The sequence below is a fragment of the Rutidosis leptorrhynchoides genome, chromosome 8 (assembly GCF_046630445.1).
Source record: "Rutidosis leptorrhynchoides isolate AG116_Rl617_1_P2 chromosome 8, CSIRO_AGI_Rlap_v1, whole genome shotgun sequence".
NCBI lineage: Eukaryota > Viridiplantae > Streptophyta > Magnoliopsida > Asterales > Asteraceae > Rutidosis > Rutidosis leptorrhynchoides.
The window spans coordinates 291400432-291428188 of NC_092340.1; the positions used below are offsets into that span (position 1 = coordinate 291400432).

General features: G+C 33.3%; 1 non-coding gene across 1 annotated transcript; it reads left to right on the plus strand.

Moving 5' to 3' along the window:
- The first annotated feature begins 8657 nt into the window (after nucleotides 1–8657).
- Nucleotides 8658–8764, plus strand: LOC139865417 (small nucleolar RNA R71). The gene has a single exon (XR_011764938.1). It is a non-coding gene; the product is annotated as a small nucleolar RNA R71 (small nucleolar RNA).
- Nucleotides 8765–27757: the final 18993 nt, after the last annotated feature.

The following is a 27757-nucleotide window of genomic DNA, read 5'->3' on the forward strand; positions in this document are numbered from 1 at the left end:
TTATTTTAATCCATTATGAATGATATATATCCTCTCAAAAGCAGACATCATTTTCCACTTGTTTGCCACTTTCCTTGAAGTATTTTTTGTATTATTATTAATTTATTCGTTCACTAATTCGATGGCTTGCTGGGTCTTGTTTTAGAGCTGTAAATCCTTGTACTCTTCACTTCTTAGCTTGTACGTTTTCACTTGAGCATTAAGGTCTTGTACCTCTTGGAGTATCACTTGTACGTTAAGCGTTTTTGACTATTTTCGACTTTAATCTTCATTTTTGAATTCCTTCTTCACTTTTATTTATTTATACAATTACAATGGAAATATAATACAATTACATATGAAAATTTATTATTTAGGAGAGATATTGCGTTTAAATATGTGTTCATTTTGCGCAATATCAAAATCCCAACACTTGAACATTGCTTGCCCTCAAGCAATTACTGAACTAATAATACTCCGAAATAATAGGAAATCACACTTCATACAATTTACTCTTTTATTTTTTTTCACTCTATTTCACACTATATACAATGATGATGGTTTCTTTTTCAAGTCACGATACAAATTCCGTCAATTCAATTCATAACAACGAACAAGTTCCAAGTTAATAAAACTTAAGGGTCGTAGTTAAAGTCCTACGTGACTTAGAAAAAATTTGGATCCTTAGGGAAAATAGGAACCTGATGAAAATGTTTTATGTTTTTAAAAATGCATGCTAGTTTTTATACTAGACACGTTTTTTGGATTAACCCATCACTGGTGTAAGTTTTCATAAACATTTTTGTGGGTTGTGGGTTTCGTATTTTCTTTTGATTTTAAGCTAAAAACTTTTGGTTTTGTGTACCCACTTGCTATCCCTGTATTTGGAAAGCACACATCCAGTTTACTTGTTCCGTATATTACCTTACGGCAAACTACCGTCCGGTTGTAAAGGAGAGCAATGAAAAAGAAACTATTAAGGCGATGTCTTTTAAGACATTACATAAAATCATGGTCAATATTGTGTCGGATGCAATTACTATCCTTGGTAGGAGAAATAGTAAAAATCACCCTAGAAGTTTTCGGTCTGGCACAAGGTCCTGTCTCTGACCATGCTATGCAACCACCGTTCATACGGTTGACACCCGATTTGCTTCAGGTGACCTAATGAATTCCGGTGAATTTCTAGGATTTTACGTTCAATAGTAATGAACGTACTGAAAATAAGTTCTTTGAAAACAAATCAGTTTATTTTTTTTCAAAACATTTTTTCGGTCAAGTTCGAGTATAGATATCATCGAATTCCATGAGTTTGTAATTCTCAATCTTTAAGGTCAATCTCTAGGATTGAGTAATATCAGGCTTAAATGCTGATTTTTAATCTTTAAGGAGATTATTCTTTCTGGGGATCTGGTTCATCAGTCTTATTCAGCTGATTTGCAAGGCGTCCTCCCCATATTACGAGACAGATCCTCTCATGGATAGGATAAGTCTGACCACTTGGCGACCCTGTTTGATGCTGAGGTCCGTGGGTTTCCAGCTAATTTTCGAGAAAACTTTACAAGGTTTTTCGTAGACTTTACAACTGGTCTGGACGACAACTTCTTGACCTAAATTAAGAAGCGCGTGTCTTTTTCGGAAGAATTTACTTCCTCTAGGATGGAATTGATTCATCCTGAAGACCTCGTGTATTAAAAGATTAATGTTTTTCTTAAGAAAAATAAGATTTTATGAACACATTTTGATCTTTTAAAAACATTTTTATATGAAGGGTCAGTCGGGTGCAACACTATCCCTTATAGTGAAAATCGCCCTTTTTAATTCTCCAATTGGCCCATGTCCTGATTTTAATCATGCTGGTCAATCATCGTTCTTTGTGGATTACAACAAAAGCACCTGCAAAAACTTCGCACAAACATGTGATATGCAATTTTAAATAAATAGATTGGTAAATCTCCCCACACTTGGCTTTTTCTTTGCCTTTTTATTCTCCTCTATTCTATTAAATAAATTCAACATTTGTGTTGTTTCTCAAATTATGTTCATTTTAGGTGACGATAGTTTCAGTTAATTTTACTTAATTTTACCGTTCATAAATATATATAAACATGATTTGAATTTATTTAGCTAGAATTTTTTTTTTAATTTTTCACAAAATTTAAAGAATATGCCAGGTGTATAAACTGAGAGAATTATAACCCCTCCCCACACTTGAGATCATGCAATGCCCTCATTTGCAATGAAACCAGATAAAAATTAGAATTCACGAGGACAAATAGTAAAGAAAGGGTGTTAAAACCTCTTAGAGCCAGAAAGCCCTAACTTGCGCTGTTTTGTGTTGAATTTTTCTTTATTACCAATTTATCGTCTCTTGTTCACATGTTTCGTCAAAAAATGGTTACTTTTGATGAACTTATTGTCAGTTTATGAAATTGTCTTGTTTTACTTATTTTCACACAACAAACAAAACAAACAAACATGCACACAAAGACACATTTTTTTATTTTTTTTATTTTACAATACTTAAAATTAATAACTTGCAATAATAATAAAATTTGCGCCCCGTCCTTGGGTAGGGTAATTTCGGTTTTATCACCTATTCTTACCCGCGACAAATTGTTATAATTATCATTTCAAGTCGATACATAGAAAATAAAATCACACAAAAGAATTAAATTTATTTTTGGTATACTTTAAATTAATAAGGATAAAATAACGATAACAAAATTCTCGCCCCACCCTTGGGTAAAGTAATTTCAGTGTGAACACTTAATCTTAACTCGCGACCAATTTATAGCAATCGCCATTTTAAAGTTATTAATTAAAAGTAAATTTTTATCCCACTTAAGTCAAATTATCTTTAATAATAATACGTAGTAACAAAATTTTCCGTTCTAGCGTGATTTCAGCAGGAACTTAATTTCACTCATGAATATTTTGAAATCGTTATATTAAGTATTTGTCTTAAGATATTTATATCTTCTCAATAAACGATATTCCCTAATACAAAATTTAAACTTTTGTTTGATAACAGTAATTTCAGTTTTTGGTACCTAATTTTACCGATTACCAATTTAAACACTTAAATTAGAAGATTTATCGCTTGAAAGCCGAAGATTAAATGCATTTAAATAAACAAACAAACTTAAATTAGAAATACATTTGTCTTTTCAAATAGACATACTTGTTTATCACACAATTGCATACTAAAATAAATCACACATCAAACTTGCACACTTGCACACTCGCACACTTGTGAGAATTTCAGAATCTCACAGAATTATCATCTTGAAAATGACCTGAGCGAATTGCTTCGAAAGCGAGTCGACCAAGTTGATTTTCCATAGCTTCATATGCTTACCCTCCCGGGTTTAGTAATTTTTCTTGGAAACACTTGACTGGCCCTTCTCGGCATAAAGTTACAAACTCGAAATTAGAATAAGTTTGATTCTTGGGGCATTTCCCTTCGTGGGACCATTTTCCGCACTTGTAACATTTCTCGAGTTGTTTTGCCCTTTGTTTTGCAGTAGATTTAGATGTACCTTGTGCGAAATTAACTTTGTTATGTTCTGCCCTTTTCTCTTTTCTAATAGCAGTCATTTTCTCCCTGATCTCCAACACCATATCAATTGGTAAGGTGTAGATCAGTGCGTATATGAGAAGAGAATGGTTTTGATCGACCGAAGTGCACGACTTATGCATCTGAAAACAAATAGAAACAAAAATAAAACATACGAAAGAAAAATAAAAATTTAGAATGGGGGGAGAAGACTAGTTCTTTAGGGTCTGCTAGGGAAAGACCAATCGGATTCCATTCTTGAAAAACTAAACAAGAACAGAATATCAAACACGAGATCTTTCTCTCTCTTGGAACATTCGACTCTCCCCACACTTAGTTAGCTGTGGTGTCGAACTTATGATTAAGATCATTATCAATCTCTCGTGGTCCATCAAAATAGTGTTTCAGCCTGTGTTCATTTACTTTGAATGGTTTATCATTTGAGTCTACTAATTCGACCGTTCCATAAGGTAAAACTCTTGTAACTATGAACGGTCCTGACCATCTAGATTTTAACTTTCCAGGAAATATTTTAAATCTAGAATTGAATAGAAGGACACGGTCTCCTTCATGAAACACTTTTTTGTTTTAACATTTATCGTGCCATTTCTTTATTTTTTATTTGTAGATGAGTGAGTTTTCATATGCATCATACCTTAACTCATCTAATTCGTTCAGCTGGCTTAAACGTAATCGTCCTGCTTCATGCAAATCAAGATTGCATGTCTTAAGAGCCCAAAATGCTTTATGCTCAATCTCAACAGGGAGATGACATGCTTTTCCATAAACGAGTCGAAAAGGTGTGGTTCCAATTGGAGTTTTATAGGCTGTTCGAAAAGCCCAAAGAGCATCCTCCAATTTCATGGACCACTCCTTCGGATTTGCACCTACAGTTTTCTCCAGAATACGTTTTAATGCTCGGTTAGTGTTCTCAACTTATCCACTTGTTTGTGGATGATAAGCTGTCGATATTTTATGAGTTACCCCATATCTTTTAAGAACTTTCTCAAGTTGAGCGTTGCAAAAATGTGTACCCCGATCACTTATCAAAGCTTTCGGTGTTCCGAACCGTGCAAAAAGACGTTTCAAAAAGTCGACTACAACTCGTGCATCATTTGTTGGGAGAGCTTGCGCTTCCGCCCATTTAGACACATAATCAATAGCAACGAGTATGTAGAGATTATTATGAGATTTTGGAAAAGGGCCCATGAAGTCAATGCCCTAAATGTCGAAAACTTCACAAACTTGAATGACATTTTGTGGCATCTCATCGCGTTGACTGATTCTCCCAACCCTTTGACATGCATCACAGGATTTATAGAGAAGATGAGCATCCTTAAAAATAGAAGGCCAATAGAATCCAGCCTCGTAGACCTTTCTTCCCGTGAGTTGAGGTTAGTAATGCCCTCCTATAGGTCCTGTGTGACAATGGAGTAAGATTTGTCTAGCTTCATTCCCGAATACACACCTGCGTATTACTCCATCGAGATAATTTTTAAATAGATGTGGATCCTCCCAAAAGTAGTATTTAATGTCGCTAAAGAATTTCTTTCGTTTTTGATACGATAGTTCCTTTTCAAGAAATCCACATACCAAATAGTTCGCAATTGGTGCGAACCATGGTATTTCATCACTCTCGATCTTCATAAGATGTTCGTCAGGAAAGTCATCATGTATCGCGGATTCATCGAGATTTTCTAGCTCAGGGTTCTCAAGGCTTGAAAGATGATCGGCGGCAATATTTTCTGCTCTCTTTTTATCTCTAATTTCGATGTCAAATTCTTGCAGGAGCAAGATCCAACGAATTAAACATGGTTTAGCATCTTGTTTTGAAAACAAGTACTTAAGAGCAGAATGATCGGTATTGACAACCGTTTTTGCTAGAACAAGATATGATCGGAATTTATCAAAAGCAAAGACTATAGCAAGGAGTTTCTTTTCAGTGGTTGTGTAGTTCATTTGTGCTCCTTGTAAAGTCTTACTAGCAAAGTAAATGGGTTTAAATCGTTTTTCTATCTTTTGACCTAAAACTGCTCTTATTGCAAAATCACTTGCATCACACATGAGCTCAAATGGAAGGGCCCAGTTTGGAGCTATCATGATTGGCCCATTTGTGAGCTTTTCTTTAAGGATGTTGAAAGATTTAATACATTCGTCCGAGAAAACAAATGGATTATCTTTTTCGAGGAGTTTGTTCATTGGAGTGGCAATTTTAGAAAAATCTTTAATGAATCGTCGGTAAAAACTGGCATGCCCTAGAAAACTCCTAACTCCTTTGACATTGGTAGGATGTAGAAGTTTAGCAATTACATCAACTTTTGCTTTATCCACTTCAATTCCTTCACTTGATATTTTATGACCTAGAACGATGCCTTCTTTAACCATGAAATGGCATTTCTCCCAGTTTAGCACTAGATTTGATTTCTCGCATCTAATAAGCATTCGTTCAAGATTTGAAAGACACGACTCAAAAGAGTCACCGAAGACTGAAAAGTCATCCATGAAATTTTCCATGCATTCTTCTATCATATCATGGAAAATTGCCATCATGCACCTTTGAAAGTTTTCAGAGGCATTGCAAAGTCCGAATGGCATGCGCTTGTACGCAAAAGTGCCATATGGGCATGTGAAGGTGGTTTTCTCTTGGTCTTCGGGTGCGATTGGGATTTGAATATACCCTGAAAAACCATCAAGGAAACAATAGTAACTGTTTCCTGCTAACCTTTCCAACATTTGATCGGTGAAAGATAAGGGAAAATGATCTTTTCTGGTGGCGTCATTTAATTTTCTATAATCAATGCAAACACGCTATCCAGTTATAGTCCGAGTAGGAATAAGCTCATCTTTTTCATTTGTGATCACGGTAATGCCACCTTTCTTAGGTACGCATTGTACCGGGCTTACCCATGGACTATCAGAGATGGGATAAATTAAACCTGCATCAAGTAGTTTAATTATCTCTTTCTTCACCACATCTTACATGTTAGGGTTTAGTCTTCGTTGACGTTGCACACAAGGTTTGAAATCATCTTCCATGAGAATTTTGTGTGTACAATATGAAGGACTTATACCATTGATATCTTGGATCTTCCATGCAATAGCTGGTTTGTGGGCTTTTAACATGGAAATCAATTGAGATTTTTCGTTTTCAGAAACGGAGGATGAGATGATTACAGGTAATTGAGATTCACCATGTAAATATGCGTATTCCAAATGGTTTGGAAGTGGCTTTAATTCCAATTTTGGTGGTTCTTCAATCGATGATTTGTACCTGTATCTATCTTCCTCTTTCAGAACTTGAAGTTCTTTTGTTGTTGGTTCGTATTCATTAGCCATGAGTGTAGCTAATAATTCAGCTTCATTAATTGGTTCTGTTCCTTCTCTTAAAGAGCATTCGCCCGTTCCTTGTAATTCTGAAAATTCTTGTAACAATTCTTGATGTTCATCTATAGTTTGCATATAGTAGCACACATCATCTGCAGATTGAGGTTGTTGCATGGCCTTATCAACTGAAAAGTTCACACTCTCGTCATCTATACTTAGGGTCAATTTCTTACCAAACACATCTATTATTGCTCTAGCCGTGTTTAAAAATGGTCTTCCTAAGATAAGAGGAACTCGAAAATCTTCTTCCATATCTAGAATCATAAAATCTGCTGGGAATACTAAAGTACCAACTTTAACTAGCATATTCTCCATTATCCCTCTAGGATATTTGATTGATCGATCAGCTAGTTGTATGCTCATTCGTGTTGGTTTTAACTCTTCAAGGCCTAGTTTAACGTATAATGAATAAGGCATTAAGTTAATACTAGAACCTAAGTCTGCTAATGCTCTTATTGAATCAAGACTACCCATTAAACATGGAATTGTGAAACTTCCAGGGTCGGAGAGTTTTTCGGGTATCTTGTTCAATAATACTGCCGAACATGCATCATTCATTGTGACCGCTGAAAGTTCTTCCATTTTGTTTCTGTTTGTGATCAGGTCTTTCAAAAACTTCGCATATCTTGGTATTCCTGAAATTACATCGATGAAAGGAAGATTGACGTTTATTTGTTTGAACATGTCAAGAAATTTTGACTGTTCGGCTTCGAGTCTTTCTTTTCTTTGTTTGGTCGGGTAAGGAAGCGGTGGTTGATATGGTTTAACGTATGGTTTAGGTCGTACTGAACCTTTTGAGATTTCAGCTTGCTGTTCATTGGCTTTCTCAATTACTGGTTCAGTCGCCTTCTCTGGTTCTGGTTGTGGTGGTGAAACAGGATAATCGAAAATGACTGGTATAACAGGTGGCGTAAGCTTCAAACCACTTCGGGTGGTAATTGCTTTGGCTGCTTCATTTTGAGGGTTGGTATTTGTGTCGCTCGGTAAACTCCCTGGCTTTCTTTCACCAATTAACCTTGCTAGGTTACTTACTTCTTGTTCCAAGTTTTGGATAGAAGCTTGTTGGTGTCTGAATGATTGTGAGTTTTGTTCATTAGTTTGTTTTTGAGATGCAACAAACTGTGCTTGGGATTCCATGAGCTTTGTCATCATTTCCTCCAGGTTTGGCTTTTTATCGTCGGTTTGTGGTGGCTTATTAAGAAAACCGGGTCTTTGCTGATTGCTAGGACCTTGTTGGTTATACGAGTTATTGTTGGGCCCATTTGGATTGTATGGGGTGTTGTAAGGTCGGTTGAAATTATTCCTTGGCGGTTGATAATTATTTTGATAATTATTTCCCGACCTTTGGTTCATGTAGGAAATATTCTCACGTTGTTCCATCGTTTGCTCAACACCGAAACAATCTTTCGTCAAATGTGGCCCCCCACACTGCTCACAACTGATTCGTATCGCGTGAATATCTTTAGTTATTTTTTCCATTCGTCTATCGACAACATCTAACTTTGCGGAAATGGAATCAAAGTCATGGCTAGAATCGGCTCTAGACGCTTTAGATGAACGAAAGATATCTTTTTCCTGGTGCCACTCATGTGAGTGGGATGCTGTATTATCAATAATTTTGTGAGCTTCAGTTGCGGTTTTCTTCATAATGGAACCACCAGCTGCTGTGTCGATGTCTTTTCGTGTAGCAACATCGCATCCTTGGTAGAATATTTGCACTATTTGATAAGTGTCTAAACCGTGCTGAGGACATCCTCTCAACAACTTTCCAAATCTTGCCCACGCCTCATATAATATTTCATTAGGCTTTTGCGCGAACGTAACAATTTCTCCTTGAAGTCTCACGGCTTTAGATGCCGGAAAGAATTGTTTAAGAAATTTCTCAACTAAAACATCTCATGTGTCAGTTGCTCCTTCAGGTAACGATTCTAACCAATCTTTGGCTTCTCCCTTTAAAGTCCAGGGAAACAACATAAGATAGATCTATTCATCCTCAATTTCTCTGATTTTAAATAGAGTACAAATCCTATTAAAGGTTCGAAGATGTTCGTTTGGATCTTCTTTTGGCGTACCACTAAATTGGCATTGATTAGTTACCATGTGTAGGATTTGTCCTTTGATTTCATAATCTTGCGCATTAATGTCTGGTTGAGTAATGGCGTGACCTTGGCCAATGCGTGTGGCTCTCATTCAATCTTCCATACTTAGAGGTTCCTGATTTTCCATGATTAAATTTGTTGAACCTGAATCACTAGAGGATTCTGATTTAATGGTTTCTTCCTTGACAATCTCTGGTTGAATGATTGGTGGTTCAGGAGGAAATATTAGTGGTTCAGGATCTCTGAATTGTCCTTGAATATCCTCAGGGTTCTCAATTGTGAGGTAGGGTTCAAAAAATGGATTATCAAAAATTTGAATTGGAGTACTCGTTCGCCTAGATGATGATTCTAAAGAAAAATCAATGGCGACAATATTGGCTAGATGTCTTGATCGAGTTACAGGAGGTGAACGTATGAAAAGTGGTGAAAGTTTTGCTCGGTGCATTCACTGAATATCCTATTAGTTATAAAGATAAAAATTATTAAAGTTATCAAATTAATAGACTTTTCTGATTTTGCCCACGTTTCGAATAGCCAATAGATGCAGCAGGTAGCCAGGACCCTTTAAATCGGAAGCCCACAACTCGCCACTAACAAATCTAACTATTACTACGAACCAGAAAATTTTGGATGTCTATCAATTTAACCGCTTAAAATAATTTTTCGTTGAAATTTAAAGTTTTTTTTAAAAAAAAAAAAATTCTATGTTCTAAAAACTAGCGTGTAGAAATGAAAAATAGAAAAAGCGCGTAGAAAAACAAAAGAACTAAAGTTTTACGTCTAAAGCTTAGCGTCAAAAAATCTTAAAACTAAAAGTTGCGACTAAAGGTCTAAAGGTAATAAAACTTATAATGCAATTCTAAAGGAATAACGTCAATTACTTAAATTGGCACTAAAATCTATAAAAAACTAAATTCTAAAGTGGCGTCATAAAATTCTAAAACTTAAACTAAGGTAAAATGAAACTAAAATTATAACTACCAAAAAAAAAAAAAAAAACGGTATCTACGTATATGATTTTTTTGATAGAGTTTTTAGAAAAATAATCGAATTTCTAGTAAGAATGATTTTTTTTTACACAATATTGGTTTTTGTTTTAGATGTAGTACAAAGTCTAAAATTCCTAATAAAAAAATCTAAAATTCCTAATAAAAAAAAAATCCTAAACCACGTGAAGACACAAAATCTAAAATTCCTAAAATTCCAAAAACTTGATGTTAATTTATTTTTTTTATTTTTTTAATTATTTTTTTAAAATATAATTCAAACTATACTTATCTAAAATTTATACAAAATCTAACTAAAAAAAAAAAAAAACTTAAATACCCCGTGAAGACACAAAAAGTGTCCCCGGCAGCAGCACCAAAAACTTGATGTTAATTTTAGTGGTGTATGAAACGGTTATCAGTTTTATATTATTTACTACAGGAAATTACCTAAATTAAACTAAAACACAATAGGCAAGTATACCTATCGTATAGTAATATAGCTAGGGTAAAGTCCTGGAGGTCGATCCATGGACACTTTTATTGGGTGCTTTACTAGGTTATCTAGGTAAATTAAGTAACTAAGTTTGATTTAGTAATATATAGTAATTTTAGTAACTTTGGGGGATTTACCGTTTAACGACCGGTTTGTCTTTTAAGCTTTTCTTTTTAATTTAAACAACAATATAATAAATTTAAACTAGATTATAGCAATGAAGTAAATAAAAATAACTGCGGTAAATAAATATTACTTTAACTAAATGAGATGAAAATACAATAAAAGAGTATTATGCTTATTTAACTTCCGTAGTTACGATGTTTGACTTTTACTTTTTTTATACCCTGGGTTAATTTTCTTTGCACCCGTAGAATATTTAATATGTCTACCTGGAGTTGTCCAGCGCAGTCCTATAATTACAAGCATCAAATGCGAGTGTCCTCGTCATTCTATCTTGTTACCACAGTCAAATATTCTAACTAATTACTATTTAGATGGTTTGACGCGGTTGTCACGTATGTCAATAATTACACCAGTTGTCACTGAATGTAACCCACCTTAATTTTAATTAGCTTTTTAATCATTAATCCATTCACGTGTCCGTTTCAATGAATAATTTACCATATATGTAAATAACCCGTCTTCCGTGTCTGGTCAACGTATGTGATTATTTATACATATAGTAAATTATAAATAGTGGAAATTTAACAAGTTGTCACTTAATTATTTTACCATACTCATTAATAGTTAAAACCCCAATCTTCCTTAAGTTCGTTCTTTATCTAAATATTAATCGTTGTACAAATTAAATCAATCCATTTTCTATTTTTGGTCAAACATAATAACTACTTGGGTTAAATAAGCATAATAACAAATTAGCTACTAAACATGGTAGAAAAATAAATAACACTTACAGAAAAGTTCTTAGCTTCCATTAATTCAACGCGGTAGAAAACTTCAAATTCAACACTCATACAAATTGATATTACAGTACCCAAACTACTAATTTAATACAAAGTGAAAATAGAATTTGAAACTGAAAACTTAAAGTACTCCGTAAATTCCCCGTCTCCTCTCTCTGAGCTCCCCTCTCGACTCCTTTGTCTCCCATATTAATACTCCGTAAATTTGTTCAACTAGACCCACACTTCCTCAATATCTGCCAACTTGATTTCAACTTTCTCATTGTTTAATCAAAAATAGTAGTCAAAAGCTATCTTCATATGATTCTTAAATAATACTCTGTATATGCTCCATATCATGACCAAACTTTCCCTTATTTTAATCCATTATGAATGATATATATCCTCTCAAAAGTAGACATCATTTTCCACTTGTTTGCCACTTTCCTTGAATTATTTGTTGTATTATTATTAATTTATTCGTTCACTAATTCGATGGCTTGATGGGTCTTGTTTTAGAGCTGTAAATCCTTGTACTCTTCACTTCTTAGCTTGTACATTTTCACTTGAGCATTAAGGTCTTGTACCTCTTGGAGTATCACTTGTACGTTAAGCGTTTTTGACTATTTTCTCCTTTAATCTTCATTTTCGAATTCCATCTTTACTTTTATTTATTTATACAATTAGAATGGAATATATATATATATATATATATATATATATATATATATATATATATATATATATATATATATATAAGTTAGATGTCATTATTTAAGAGTATTATAACAAATCCAGCTGCCAACTTGTCTATACATATCTATAATTCATCAATTAAAAACAGTATAATAAAGATGATTGAATAGCAAGAATGATGTTATGAAAATTTATTATTTAGGAGAGATATTGCGTTTAAATATGTGTTCATTTTGCGCAATATCATGTGCCCAAGCTTGATGGAGATTACGACCACTAGGGGTTTGTTGATGGAGAATCTTCTTCATTCAAAAGAGTTTTGGCAAGTGGTCGAGGAAGGGTGGACACAACCAGATGATGTGTCAAAATTAACTGATGATCAACGAGCAAGGATAGATGCTGTGAAGCTGAAAGATTTGAAAGCCCGAAATGATTTGTTCCAGTCAATTGACAAGCATATTCTCAAGACAATTACCGAGAAAGAAAATGCTAAGCAAATATGGGATACTATGCAGATGAAATATACGGGAAATGCTCGGGTGAAACGTGCTCAGTTACAGAGGTTAAGAAGAGAATTTGAAATGTTGGAAATGAAATCTGGTGAAACTGTCACCATGTATTTTGGGAGGATAATGGTGATTGCAAATGATATGAGAAATTGTGGGGAGGATATGCCGGATGTGAAGATTGTTGAAAAGATTTTGAGGACATTAACAGATAATTTCATACCTGTTGTTTGTTCTATCGAAGAATCAAATGATCTAGATAAGCTATCAGTTGATGAGTTACAAAGCTCATTTTTAGTTCATGAGCAAAATTTGTTGAAAAGAGTGTCAAAAGATCAAGTGTTGAAGGTAGACCAAGACCGTGGAACAAGCTACGACAGAGGAAGAGGTAGAAATTTATACACAAGAGGAAGAGGACGAGGACGAGGTCGTTCACAATTTGATAAGGCTGCGGTTGAGTGCTATAAATGTCACAAAATGGGACATTTCCAATACGAGTGTCCCTCTGGTGAACGGGTTGCAAATTACATGGAGTATGATGAGAATGAGGAATTACTTCTTATGGTATCGGCTAGCATTGAGAAGAAGAAGGAAATCTGGTTTTTGGATTCGGCTTGTTCGAATCATATGACTGGAGCCAAGGAATGGTTCATACGGCTAGACAAGAGCTACAGTCACACTGTTCGACTTGGAAATGACAAACGTTTGGAGGTTAAAGGGCTAGGTGATGTCCGATTAACATCTGATGGAGTTACTCAAGTGATTACGGAGGTATATTATGTCCCTTAACTTACCTCCAATGTCATTAGTATAGGGCAACTTCAAGATAAGCAGGTTAGGTTTGTGGTAGACAATGGGATTTTGATAATGCTAAAAACGAACATATATTTCATAGCATTATTCCTCAAGAAAGACAAGATTTTAGTTGTAATTGTTCTATTTAAAAGTGATATTCGTTTAAATAATAAAAGGTGAAGACAAAAGACAGATTCGACGAATTGAAGACGCAAACGACCAAAAAGCTCAAAAGTACAAAATACAATCAAAGAGGTTCCAATTATTGATAAGAAACGTCTCGAAATTACAAGAGTACAAGATTCAAAACGCAAAGTACAAGATATTAAATTGTACGCAAGGACGTTCGAAAATCCGGAACCGGGACATGAGTCAACTCTCAACGCTCGACGCAACGGACTAAAAATTACAAGTCAACTATGCACATAAATATAATATAATATTTAAATAATTCTTATAATTATTTATATATTATATAATATATTATAAACCGTCGGCAAGAAAGGCTCCAAACTTGTGTGAGCTGTAAAAGCAAACTCCGCGAGTTGCGGAGTTTGCAGTGCAAAAACTACGCGAGTCACGGAGCCCCTAATTATGAAACTGCCTATAAAGCTCGCGCATTCTGATCGTAAAAATCATCCAATATATATCCATCCTCTCTATATCTATACGTAAATATTTATATTTATATTTTAATTTTAATTTTAATTTTAATTTTAATTTTAATCCTAATAATAAGGGTATGTTAGCGAATATTGTAAGGGTGTAAGTCGAAATTCTGTCCGTGTAACGCTACGCTATTTTTAATTATTGTAAGTTATGTTCAACCTTTTTAATTTAATGTCTCGTAGCTAAGTTATTATTATGCTTATTTAATCCGAAGTAATCATGATGTTGGGCTAATTACTAAAATTGGGTAATTGGGCTGTACCATAATTGGGGTTTGGACAAAAGAACGACACTTGTGGAAATTAGACTATGGGCTATTAATGGGCTTTATATTTGTTTAACTAAATGATAGTTTGTTAATGTTAATATAAAGATTTACAATTGGGCGTCCCTATAAATTACCATATACACTCGATCGGACACGATGGGCGGGGTATTTATATGTACGAATAATTGTTCATTTAACCGGACACGGGAATGGATTAATAGCCACTAGAATAATTAAAACAGGGGTGAAATTATGTACAAGGACACTTGGTATAATTGATAACAAAATATTAAAACATTGGGTTACACTCAGTCGACATCCTGGTGTAATTATTAAACAAAGTATTAAAATCTTGTTACAGTTTAAATCCCCAATTAGTTGGAATATTTAACTTCGGGTATAAGAATAATTTAACGAGGACACTCGCACTTTATATTTATGACTGATGGACTGTTATGGACAAAAACCAGACGGACATATTAAATAATCCAGGACAAAGGACAATTAACCCATGGGCATAAAACTAAAATCAACACGTCAAACATCATGATTACGGAAGTTTAAATAAGCATAATTCTTTTATTTCATATTTAATTTCCTTTATTTTATATTTAATTGCACTTCTAATTATAGCATTTTTATTTATTGTTATTGTATTTAATTGCACTTTTAATTATCGTACTTTTTAATTATCGCAAGTTTATTTTATCGCACTTTTATTATTCGCAATTTCATTATCGTTATTTACTTTACGCTTTAATTTAAGTCTTGTATTTATTTTTAATATTTTACATTTAGTTTTAACTGCGACTAAAGTTTTAAAATCGACAAACCGGTCATTAAACGATAAAAACCCACTTTATAATAAAAATATTACTTATATATATATATTTGCATTTTTATAAAAGTAAACTAATATAGCGTTAAGCTTTGTTTAAAGATTTTCCCTGTGGAATGAACCGGACTTACTAAAAACTACACTACTATACGATTAGGTACACTGCCTATAAGTGTTGTAGCAAGGTTTAAGTATATCCATTCTATAAATAAATAAATATCTTGTGTAAAATTGTATCGTATTTAATAGTATTTCCTTGTAATTTTTAATAGTATTTTATATACACCTCGCGAAACATCAAGTTATTTTTGGCGCCGCTGCCGGGGAATCACTTAAAAGCCGGAAGCGCAACGCTAATAAAAAAAAAAGAAGATTTTTAGTTTACTTTTATTAAAAATCGTTTTTATAAAAATACGTTTTAAATATTAAAAAATATTAAAAGAAAAACAAAAATATAAGTATTTTTAAGTTTTTGTTAAATATTTAAGTTTTATAAAGTTTCTTTATTTTTATATAAGTTTGATTTAAGTATTTTGTTTTTATTTAAAAAAAAAACCGAAATTTTTTTTTAATATATATATAAATCTATTTTTAAGATATTTATTAAATTATAAAGTATTTCTATTTTTATTCTAGTTTTTAAAATATAAGTTTTTATTATATAAAAATTTTAGATTATAAAACAAAAAAAAAAATATAAAACAGAAAAAAAAAAACGTCGAATTAAAAACTGTACCTGAGTTGAATTCTGGAACCCCGCGACTCGCGGAGTTTTCTGCTTCGGGCACCGCAACTCGCGGAGCTACTCTGACACCGACAGAACTCTAATTCAGCATTAATTAAGGGTAATTATTAATTATTATTATTATTAACCCTAAATAATTATTATTATTATAATTAGTTTTATTTTAAAGTTTCTTTTTATTTAATTTGTTATAATTAGTTTAATTAAATTGTAAAATTAATAGTTTTAATAAATAAATAATATAAAAATAATATTTTTATAAAATTTGTACTTTTTACAACTTTTTGTATTTTTTTATATTTTGTCCCTTTTTAATCGTTTTAGCGTAATATTTGTATTTTTAGCTCATATTTAGTTTTAAACTTAGTTTTTGCCATAGTTATTTTTACTTCTAGATTTTTAGGCTTTTCCGTAGAATTCCTTAAGTGCTTTTTCTTTAAACTAAGATTTAGGTACTTTAGAATTTTGCGACGCCTTTTTAAGTTTTAGTTTCTTTTTAAGTTATTTCCATTTGGGATTTAGTTTTTCCTGTAAGCTTTAATATTTTTAAACGACTTTTACCTATGTATCAATTATCATTCCAATTAGTAATCTCAATTTGCGATTATAATTTTAAGTTAGTTGTAGTAATAAGGTTAGGTTAGTCAAGTGTTTTTAAGTGTTATAAGTTTCTTTTATTTTTTCGTCACCTTTTATTTTTCAACCATTTTTCTTTTTCGACCTTTTTCGACACGATCTTTTTCTTTCTTATTTCTCGCTATTCTAGTTTTAGGACATAGATTTTTATTCTACTTCTTATCTAAATTTCTTAAAATTACGAAAATTTATTTTAAGTGGTTAAATTGATAGACATCAAAATTTTCTGGTTCGTAGTAATAGTTGGATTTGTACGTGGACCGGGTTATTGGAGCCAAACAGTCCTCAATTATATTGAGACCAAACGAATCCTGCCCCTCTGCTGCATCTTTTGGCTATTCGAAACGTGGGCAAAATCAGAAAAGTCTATTGATTGGATAACTTATTATAATTTTTCTTTCCTTTTAAAAAAACTAATAGGATATTCAGTGAATGCACCGGGCAAGACGTTCACCACCTTTTGTACGATCACCACCTGTAACTAGATCAAGACATTTAGCAAATATTACTGCCGTTGATTTTTCTTTAGAATCGTCATCCAGTCGACCAAGTACTCCAGTTCAAATTTCCGATAATCCATTTTTTGAACCCGACCTCACAATTGAGAATCCGGAGAATATTCAGGAACGATTCGTAGATCCTGAACCACTAAATTTTCCTCTGGAACCACCAATCATTCAAACAGAGATTGTTGAGGAACGAACCATTAAATCAGAATCCTCTAGTGATTCCGATTCAACAAATTCAATTATGGAGAATCTGGAACCTTTAAGTATGGAAGACCGAATGAGAGCTAAACGCACTGGCCAAGGTCACGCAATTACTCATCCAGACATTAATGCGCCAGATTATGAAATCAAAGGACAAATTCTACACATGGTGACTAATCAATGCCAATTTAGTGGTGCGCTGAAGGAAGATCCAAATGAACATCTACGTACCTTTAATAGGATCTGCACACTATTTAAAATCCGAGAAGTGGAGGATGAACAGATATATCTCATGTTATTTCCCTGGACTTTAAAGGGAGAAGCCAAAGATTGGTTGGAATCGTTACCTGAAGGGGCGATTGATACATGGGATGTTTTAGTTGAAAAATTTCTTAAACAATTCTTTCCTGCATCTAAAGCCGTAAGACTTCAAGGAGAAATTGTTACGTTCACACAGAAGCCGAATAAAACTCTATATGAGGCGTGGACTAGATTTGGAAAGTTGTTAAGAGGATGTCCGCAACATAGTTTAGACACCTGTCAAATAGTACAAATATTCTACCAAGGATGCGACATCACTACAAGAAAAGACATAGATATAGCAGCTGGTGGTTCTATTATGAAGAAAACCGAAACTGATGCTTACAAAATTATTGATAACACTGCTTCCCACTCACATGAGTGGCACCAAGAAAAAGATATCGTTAGATCATCTAAAGCAGCTAGAGCTGATTCTAGCCATGACTTAGATTCCATTTCCGCAAAGATAGATGCTGTTGAGAGACGAATGGAAAAGATGACTAAAGATATTCACTCAATACGAATTAGTTGTGAGCAGTGTGGAGGACCACATTTGACAAAAGATTGTCTCAGTATTGAATTAACAATGGAACAAAGAGAGAATATTTCATACATAAACCAAAGGCCTGGAAATAATTATCAGAATAATTATCAACCGCCAAGACCAATTTACAATCAAAACCAGAACTATAACCGAAATATTCCATACAACAACCAACAAGGTCCTAGCAATCAACAAGTATCCAATAATAATTACAATCAGCAAAGACCTAATTTTCAAAACAAACCACCACAACAAACCGATGATAAAAAGCCGAATTTAGAAGATATGATGACAAAGCTAGTTGAAACTCAAAATCAGTTTTTCACATCTCAAAAACAAACTAATGAACAAAATGCTCAAGCATTTAGAAATCAACAAGCTTCTATTCAAAATCTGGAACAAGAAGTAAGTAACCTAGCAAGGTTAATAGGTGAAAGAAAACTGGGAAGTCTACCTAGTGATACAAATGCTAACCCCCGGAATGAAACAGCTAAAGCCATTACCACAAGAAGTGGTACAACGCTTAAACAACCTGAAATACCTGTAACTTCTGATGAAGCTATTCCTACTCCACAAGAACCACAACCTGATCAAGATAAGGAAAAAGAACCGGTAGTTGAAAAGGTTAATGAAAATAACACAGCTAAGGCTAAACCTTATGTTAAACCATACCAACCACCACTTCCTTACCCGAGTAAAATGAAGAAAGAGAAACTTGAAGCCGAGCAATCCAAATTCTTGGATATGTTTAAACAGATAAATGTAAATCTTCCTTTCATTGATGTGATTTCAGGAATGCCTAGATATGCTAAATTCTTGAAAGATCTAATCTCAAATAGAAAGAAAATGGAAGAACTCTCGGCTGTTACCATGAATGCTAATTGTTCAGCAGTGCTGTTGAATAAGATACCAGAAAAATTATCTGATCCAGGAAGTTTCACAATTCCATGTTTTCTGGGTAGTCTTAGTTCAATAGAAGCATTGGCAGACTTAGGTGCTAGTATAAATCTAATGCCATATTCACTATACACTAAACTAGACCTTGGAGAATTGAAACCAACCAGAATAAGCATACAACTAGCCGATAGATCAATAAAATATCCTAGAGGGATAATGGAGAACATGCTAGTTAAAGTTGGTACTTTAGTATTTCCAGTAGATTTTGTTGTTTTGGACATGGAAGAAGATTCTCAAGTTCCTCTCATATTAGGAAGACCATTCTTAAACACGGCTAAAGCAATGATAGACGTGTTCGGTAAGAAATTGACCCTAAGTATAGAGGACGAGAGTGTTACCTTTTCAGTTGATAGAGCAATGCAACAAACGCAATCTGCAGATGATACATGTTATTATATTCAAACTATAGATGCACATGCAGAATTATTAGAAGAATTTCCAGAATTACAAGGAACAGGAGAATGTTCTTTAGGAGAAGGTAATGAACCAATTGATGAAGCTGAAATGTTAGCTACACTTATAGCTAATGGATATGAACCAACAACAGAAGAAATTCAAATGCTAAAAGAAGAAGACAGATATCGATACAAATCATCGATAGAAGAACCTCCGAAATTAGAGTTAAAGCCACTTCCAAACCATTTGGAATACGCTTATTTACATGGTGAATCTGAATTACCTGTAATAATATCGTCTTCTCTTACTGAAAATGAGAAATCACAACTCATTTCTGTGTTGCAAGCTCATAAACCAGCCATTGCATGGAAGATTCATGATATTAAAGGAATAAGTCCTTCGTATTGCACACATAAAATCCTTATGGAAGAAGGTCATAAAACGTATGTGCAACGCCAACGAAGACTAAATCCTAATATGCAAGATGTAGTTAAGAAAGAGATTATTAAACTGCTAGATGCAGGTCTAATTTATCCAATTTCTGATAGTCCATGGGTAAGCCCAGTTCAATGCGTGCCTAAAAAGGGTGGCATGACTGTCATTACAAATGAGAAAAATGAGCTTATTCCTACTAGGATTGTAACAGGATGGTGTGTGTGTATTGATTATAGAAAATTAAATGACGCCACCAGAAAAGATCATTTTCCCTTACCTTTCATAGATCAAATGTTGGAAAGATTAGCCGGAAATAGTTACTATTGTTTTCTAGATGGATTTTCCGGATATTTTCAAATTCCAATAGCACCCGAAGATCAAGAGAAAACCATATTCACGTGCCCTTATGGTACTTTTCCTTACAAACGCATGCCATTTGGACTTTGTAATGCCCTTGCAACCTTTCAAAGGTGTATGATGGCGATTTTTCATGACATGATAGAAAAATGCATGGAAGTTTTCATGGATGACTTTTCAGTCTTCGGTGATACATTTGAATCATGTCTAGTTAATCTTGAACGAATGCTTATTAGATGCGAACAATCAAATCTAGTACTTAATTAGGAGAAATGCCATTTCATGGTTAAAGAAGGCATCGTTCTTGGTCATAAAATTTCAAAAGAAGGAATTGAAGTGGATAGAGCTAAAGTAGATGTAATTGCTAAACTTCCACATCCCACCAATGTTAGAGGAGTTAGGAGTTTTCTAGGGCATGCCGGTTTTTACCGACGTTTCATAAAAGATTTTTCTAAAATTGCCACTCCTATGAATAAACTCCTAGAAAAGGATGCTCCATTCATTTTTTCAGATGAGTGTATCAAATCTTTTAATATTCTTAAAGAGAAACTCACTAATGCGCCGATCATGATAACACCAAATTGAAATCTACCGTTTGAACTAATGTGCGATGCAAGTGATTTTGCAATGGGAGCCGTTTTAGGACAAAGGATTGAAAAACGATTTCAACCTATATATTATGCTAGTAAGACATTACAAGGAGCACAAATGAACTATACAACTACTGAAAAAGAACTCCTTGCTATTGTCTTTGCTTTTGACAAATTTCGATCATATCTCGTTCTAGCAAAAATGGTGGTCTATACCGACCATTCTGCTCTTAGATACCTATTTTTGAAACAAGATGCTAAACCAAGATTAATCCGTTGGATCTTACTCTTACAAGAGTTTGATATTGAAATCCGAGATAAAAGAGGAGCAGAAAATCTCGCCGCAGATCATCTTTCTCGTCTTGAAAATCATGAATTAGAAGTTCTAAATGAATCGGCCATACAAGACAACTTTCCTGATGAATATCTATTGAAGATAGATTATAATGAAATCCCATGGTTTGCAGACTATGCAAACTACTTAGTTTGTGGATTCCTTGAAAAAGGATTATCGTACCAAAGACGAAAGAAATTCTTCAGTGATATAAAACACTATTTTTGGGAAGATCCACATTTGTTTAAAAGTTGTCCCGATGGAATAATACGCCGATGTGTATTTGGAGATGAAGCTAGTAAAATATTAAACCATTGTCACACAGGACCAACAGGAGGGCATTATGGGTCTCAACTAACAGCAAGAAAAGTTTATGATGCTGGATTCTATTGGCCTACAATTTACAAAGACCTACACCTTCTTTGCAAATCATGTGATGCTTGTCAAAGGGCCTAAAAAATAAGTCAACGTGATGAAATGCCACAAAATGTCATACAAGTATGTGAAGTATTTGACATTTGGGGTATTGACTTTATGGGTCCATTTCCAAAATCTCATAATAATCTATATATACTCGTAGCCATTGATTATGTATCTAAATGGGCGGAAGCACAAGCTCTCCCAACTAACGATGCACGAGTTGTAGTCAACTTTTTAAAACGCCTTTTTGCAAGGTTTGGAACACCGAAAGCTTTAATAAGTGATCGGGGTACTCATTTCTGTAATAATCAACTTGAGAAAGTTCTTAAAAGATATGGAGTAACTCATAAAATCTCCACCGCATATCATCCACAAACAAGTGGACAAGTTGAAAATACCAACCGAGCTTTAAAACGTATTCTAGAGAAAACCGTAGGATCAAATCCAAAGGAATGGTCCATTAAATTGGAGGATGCACTCTGGGCTTTTAGAACAGGCTACAAAACTCCAATTGGAACCACACCTTTTAGACTTATTTATGGAAAAGCATGTCATCTTCCAGTAGAAATTGAACACAAAGCATTTTGGGCTTTGAAGACATGTAATCTTGATTTACATGAAGCTGGACGTCTACGATTAAGTCAACTAAACGAATTAGAAGAATTAAGACATGAAGCATACGATAATTCGTTAATCTATAAAGAAAGAACGAAGAAATGGCATGATAAAAGAATCAAAAGTTCAAAAGAATTTAAGGAAGGAGACAGAGTTCTTCTTTTCAATTCACGATTCAAGCTATTTTCTGGAAAATTGAAATCAAGATGGTCTGTACCATTCATAGTCAAAAGAGTTTTCCCATACGGAACGATAGAATTAATAAATTCAAATGGGATTGAATTTAAAGTTAATGGTCACAGAGTTAAACACTACATAGATAGTCCGATGGAAGTTGACAACGAAGTTAATCACAATTTCGACACCACAGCTAACTAAGTGTGGGGAGAATCAAGTCTTTAAAGGATAATATGTATTTCTGTTAGAGTTAGATTGTCTGTTTTCATGTAGTTCTCGAAAATGGAACCCGAATGGTCTTTCCCTAGCAGACCCTAAAGAACTAGTCTTCTCCCCCCATTCTGAATTTTTATTTTTTTTTAGGTTTTTACAAAATGAAGACTGCCTGTGAACTAAACCATGGTCTAATGCTACACGCTTTGATCACTAAACGTAATAATGACACACTTCCGAGTGAAATAGTATCAGTAATCAGAGAAAGAATGGACGGAGTTAGAAAAGAATCCAGATGCGAAGATAATAAGTTATAATTTGGTAAAGGGAAATCAAAATCCGCAGCGAAAAGAAGAGCACGACACCTAGAAAGATGTCACAAATGCGGAAAATGGTCACATGGAGGTAAATGTTCAAATAATCAAACCTATTCAAACACCGAATTTGTTACTTTATGCAGAGACGGACCGTTCATATGTTTAGAAGAAAAGACACTGAATGCTCGAGGTTACGCCTATGTAGCTATGGAAAACCAATTAAACCGACTATCTTATGAATGGGATAGATCATATAACTAAGAAATCTATTTCACAGGTATGTTTGTACAGTTTTTATTTTATTTTTTTTTATTTTTAACCTTTTGATAATAAACGCTAATTTGTTCGCTATAAAGTATTAAATTGGTATTGAATAAAATTAGGTTTGGCGACCGAAATTATTGATATCATTCAAAAATTTATTACGTCACTGCGAAATTTAACGTTTATTCTTAAGGTATAAATATCTTTAATCAATCAACCCAAAATATTTCAAAAATTCGTCATGAGTTAAATTAGGTCTTGGAACCGAAATTACTTTACCGAAAAGAGGGGCGCATATTTTTGATAATATTTGATTGATTAAAGTGGGATAAAAAGCCAAAAAGATTTTTTATTTTCACCATGTTTTAAAATTAATATATAAATCTTAAATTAATATTGTAAACTTTGTAAAAACAATATATTTAAAATTGTAAATATTTGAAAAATTTATATAAGTTTGGTGTGAATTTATAATATGAATTTTTAAATTAAGTTTGGTGTGAATTTTTAATTTTTAAAATATGCATTTTTAATTTTATGCATTTCAAATTTTAAGTTTGGTGTGAATTTTTAATATTAATTTTGAATTTTATATTTAAGTTGTGTGAATTTAAAAACAAAAATTTACTTTATCTCATTAAGTTAAAAATATGATTTTTAAAATTTGTCGTAAGCTGAAGACTAGGTCTTTAAACCGAAATTGCTTTACCCAAGGGAGGGACGAGAACTTTTATTATCATTATTTTTAATCTTATTGAATTAAAGTATGCCAAAAACATTAAAAAACCCAAAAATCTTAGCTTTTAAAACAATCGCTACAAAAAGACAAATTTTAAAATTTTGTCGAAGGACGGACTAGGACATCGATCCGAAACGACCTCGTCCTAAATAACAAGGGAAACAAAATTTTAAAATTAATTACTTAATTGTTTTAATTAGTATAAGATATAAATAAATAAATAAAAAATATATAACAAACTCCGCGACTCGCGGAGTTTGAAGGACCAAACACCGCGACTCGCGGAGTCCCTAAAATCCAGAAAAAAAATAAATACGCAGAACTGATCAGTTGCAACCCACAAACAAGAAAAATACTGCGAAAATACTCCACAAAAACCCGAAAAAACACCCCCAAAATCACAATTTTTAACCGTTAATCATCAAATCTTTTACTGAAATCATGTTGAGAAGGATGCTATCAAGGAATTACTCAAGAAAAACGGTAAATTTCTACACCTAAACACCATTTAATCCGAAAATTAGTGTTCTTGAGCAATTTTTTTCCCCAATTCGATTTTGATGCTTTTTAGTGTAATTATGCTTAAATTGTTTATGTATTATGCTTGTATAACCAAGATTGATGCTATTTAACATGATTAGAAACCTTAAACTTCAAATTTTGAGTAATCTAGGGTTTGTGTTCTTGAGCAAATTTGGGGCTTTTTGATATAAACAGGTTATGGCCGATTTTTGTCATGAATTGTTGCTAAATTAAGTAGTGTAACATGTTTAGGTAGTTAAATGATCCAAACTTTGAGCCTAAACATGATTTTGAGAATTAAAGTGGACTTTTTCAAGTCTAAAATTCATGAACTTGATTTTTGAAAGATAATGCCATTTGAAACTTGTTTAATTGCTAGTAATGATTATTTTGACATGTTATTTGAGTTGAATGCTTATGAACTTGGCGAACATTTTCGTATATGCTTATTTGAAAAAGTGTAGATTTGATAAAAATATGAAAATGAGATTAAGTTTGATATAAATTGATCATGTCATTGTAATTATTTTGATTGATGATTTTGCTGACACTAATGCATATTTGGATGCACAAAAATTGTGTTTGATGTGTTTTGCAGACTGAAAGGGGTGAATCTTCATCCCAAACCCGCAATGCTCCTGCTGAGAATGCGGAACAACAGGAGGTGGATTACTACTACAAGATATACCGCATCCAGTCATGACATTTTCTGATATGCACTTGGAAGATTTGCACCCGAACCTGAGATTTGACAGACTTTGGATAGATTATCCAAAATACCAAAGGGGTTTGCATGCTCTTCATTCTAAAGTTGTTGAGGTACCGAGGGTCATAGAATGGGGACCCTTAGAAGCTGTAGAATTGGCCGGGCCAATTAGGGAATTACTTGCACAGAGGTATGGTAATTCTACTTTTAATGACTGGGTACGTTTATTCACCATGCGTAGACCTGTATATAAAGTATGGTGTGAAGAATTGTTGTGTAGTATAGAATTAAATGATTGGGTTGCTAGTTTAACCGATCGATCTTTTATTAGATTTTTGTTAGGAGGTTCGATGCGCCACATGTCTTTACTAGACATGGCTCAGGATTTACGTATATATACGCCTGAGGATTTAGCATCTGCCGATTGTAGAGGGTTGATACTAAATGGTAGAAAGATAGATGAAAATTTTGATACACATGGTGTATGGAGTCAAATGACAAGCCATCACCGATTCAAAGGGGGAAATTACTCTTATTTTGGATATAGATAGAGCTGAATTAAGAGTGATTCATAGGTTTTTAGCTAATTCGATTACACAAAGAGGTAAGAACAAGGAAAAGGTAAATGAACAGGATTTGTTTTACCATATGTGTATTCGAGACCCACAAAGCGCTGTAAGTATACCTTATTGTGTGGGTTATTATTTATCAGCTATGGTTAGGGGGATGAGACCGCATAGCATAATAGGAGGTGGTATTTTTATTACTTTGATTGCTGAATATCTCGGTGTGGATATAAGTCGGGGGGGGGGGGATTATTAGTCGAAGAACCAGAACCCCGTGATATAATAGGTTTAAATGTATACCATGGTGCGAAAGTTTTGAAGAGGCAAAATAACGCTGCAGTACAATACCATGGTAGACATCCACAGGTTGAGAGTGTAGTGACCCGAACTTTTCCATGTTTATATATATTAAATGAGATTGATATTTACATGATTAAATGTTTCCAACATGTTAAGCAATCAAACTTGTTAAGACTTGATTAATTGAAATATGTTTCATATAGACAATTGACCACCCAAGTTGACCGGTGATTCACGAACGTTAAAACTTGTAAAAACTATATGATGACATATATACGGTTATATATATAGTTAACATGATATTATGATAAGTAAACATATCATTAAGTATATTAACAATGAACTACATATGTAAAAACAAGACTACTAACTTAATGATTTTGAAACGAGACATATATGTAACGATTATCGTTGTAACGACATTTAATGTATATATATCATATTAAGAGATATTCGTACATCATAATATCATGATAATATAATAATTTAAAATCTCTTTTGATATTATAAACATTGGGTTAACAACATTTAACAAGATCGTTAACCTAAAGGTTTCAAAACAACATTTACATGTAACGACTAACGATGACTTAACGACTCAGTTAAAATGTATATACATGTAGTGTTTTAATATGTATTCATACACTTTTAAAAGACTTCAAGACACTTATCAAAATACTTCTACTTAACAAAAATGCTTACAATTACATCCTCGTTCAGTTTCATCAACAATTCTACTCGTATGCACCCGTATTCGTACTCGTACAATACACAACTTTTAGATGTATGTACTATTGGTATATACACTTCAATGATAAGCTCTTAGCAGCCCATGTGAGTCACCTAACACATGTGGGAACCATCATTTGGCAACTAGCATGAAATATCTCATAAAATTACAAAAATATGAGTAATCATTCATGACTTATTTACATGAAAACAAAATTACATATCCTTTATATCTAATCCATACACCAACGACCAAAAACACCTACAAACACTTTCATTCTTCAATTTTCTTCATCTAATTGATCTCTCTCAAGTTCTATCTTCAAGTTCTAAGTGTTCTTCATAAATTCCAAAAGTTCTAGTTTCATAAAATCAAGAATACTTTCAAGTTTGCTAGCTCACTTCCAATCGTGTAAGGTGATCATCCAACCTCAAGAAATCTTTGTTTCTTACAGTAGGTTATCATTCTAATACAAGGTAATAATCATATTCAAACTTTGGTTCAATTTCTATAACTATAACAATCTTATTTCAAGTGATGATCTTACTTGAACTTGTTTTCGTGTCATGATTCTGCTTCAAGAACTTCGAGCCATCCAAGGATCCGTTGAAGCTAGATCCATTTTTCCCTTTTCCAGTAGGTTTATCCAAGGAACTTAAGGTAGTAATGATGTTCATAACATCATTCGATTCATACATATAAAGCTATCTTATTCGAAGGTTTAAACTTGTAATCACTAGAACATAGTTTAGTTAATTCTAAACTTGTTCGCAAACAAAAGTTAATCCTTCTAACTTGACTTTTAAAATCAACTAAACACATGTTCTATATCTATATGATATTCTAACTTAATGATTTAAAACCTAAAAACACGAAAAACACCGTAAAACCGGATTTACGCCGTCGTAGTAACACCGCGGGCTGTTTTGGGTTAGTTAATTAAAAACTATGATAAACTTTGATTTAAAAGTTGTTATTATGAGAAAATGATTTTTATTATGAAC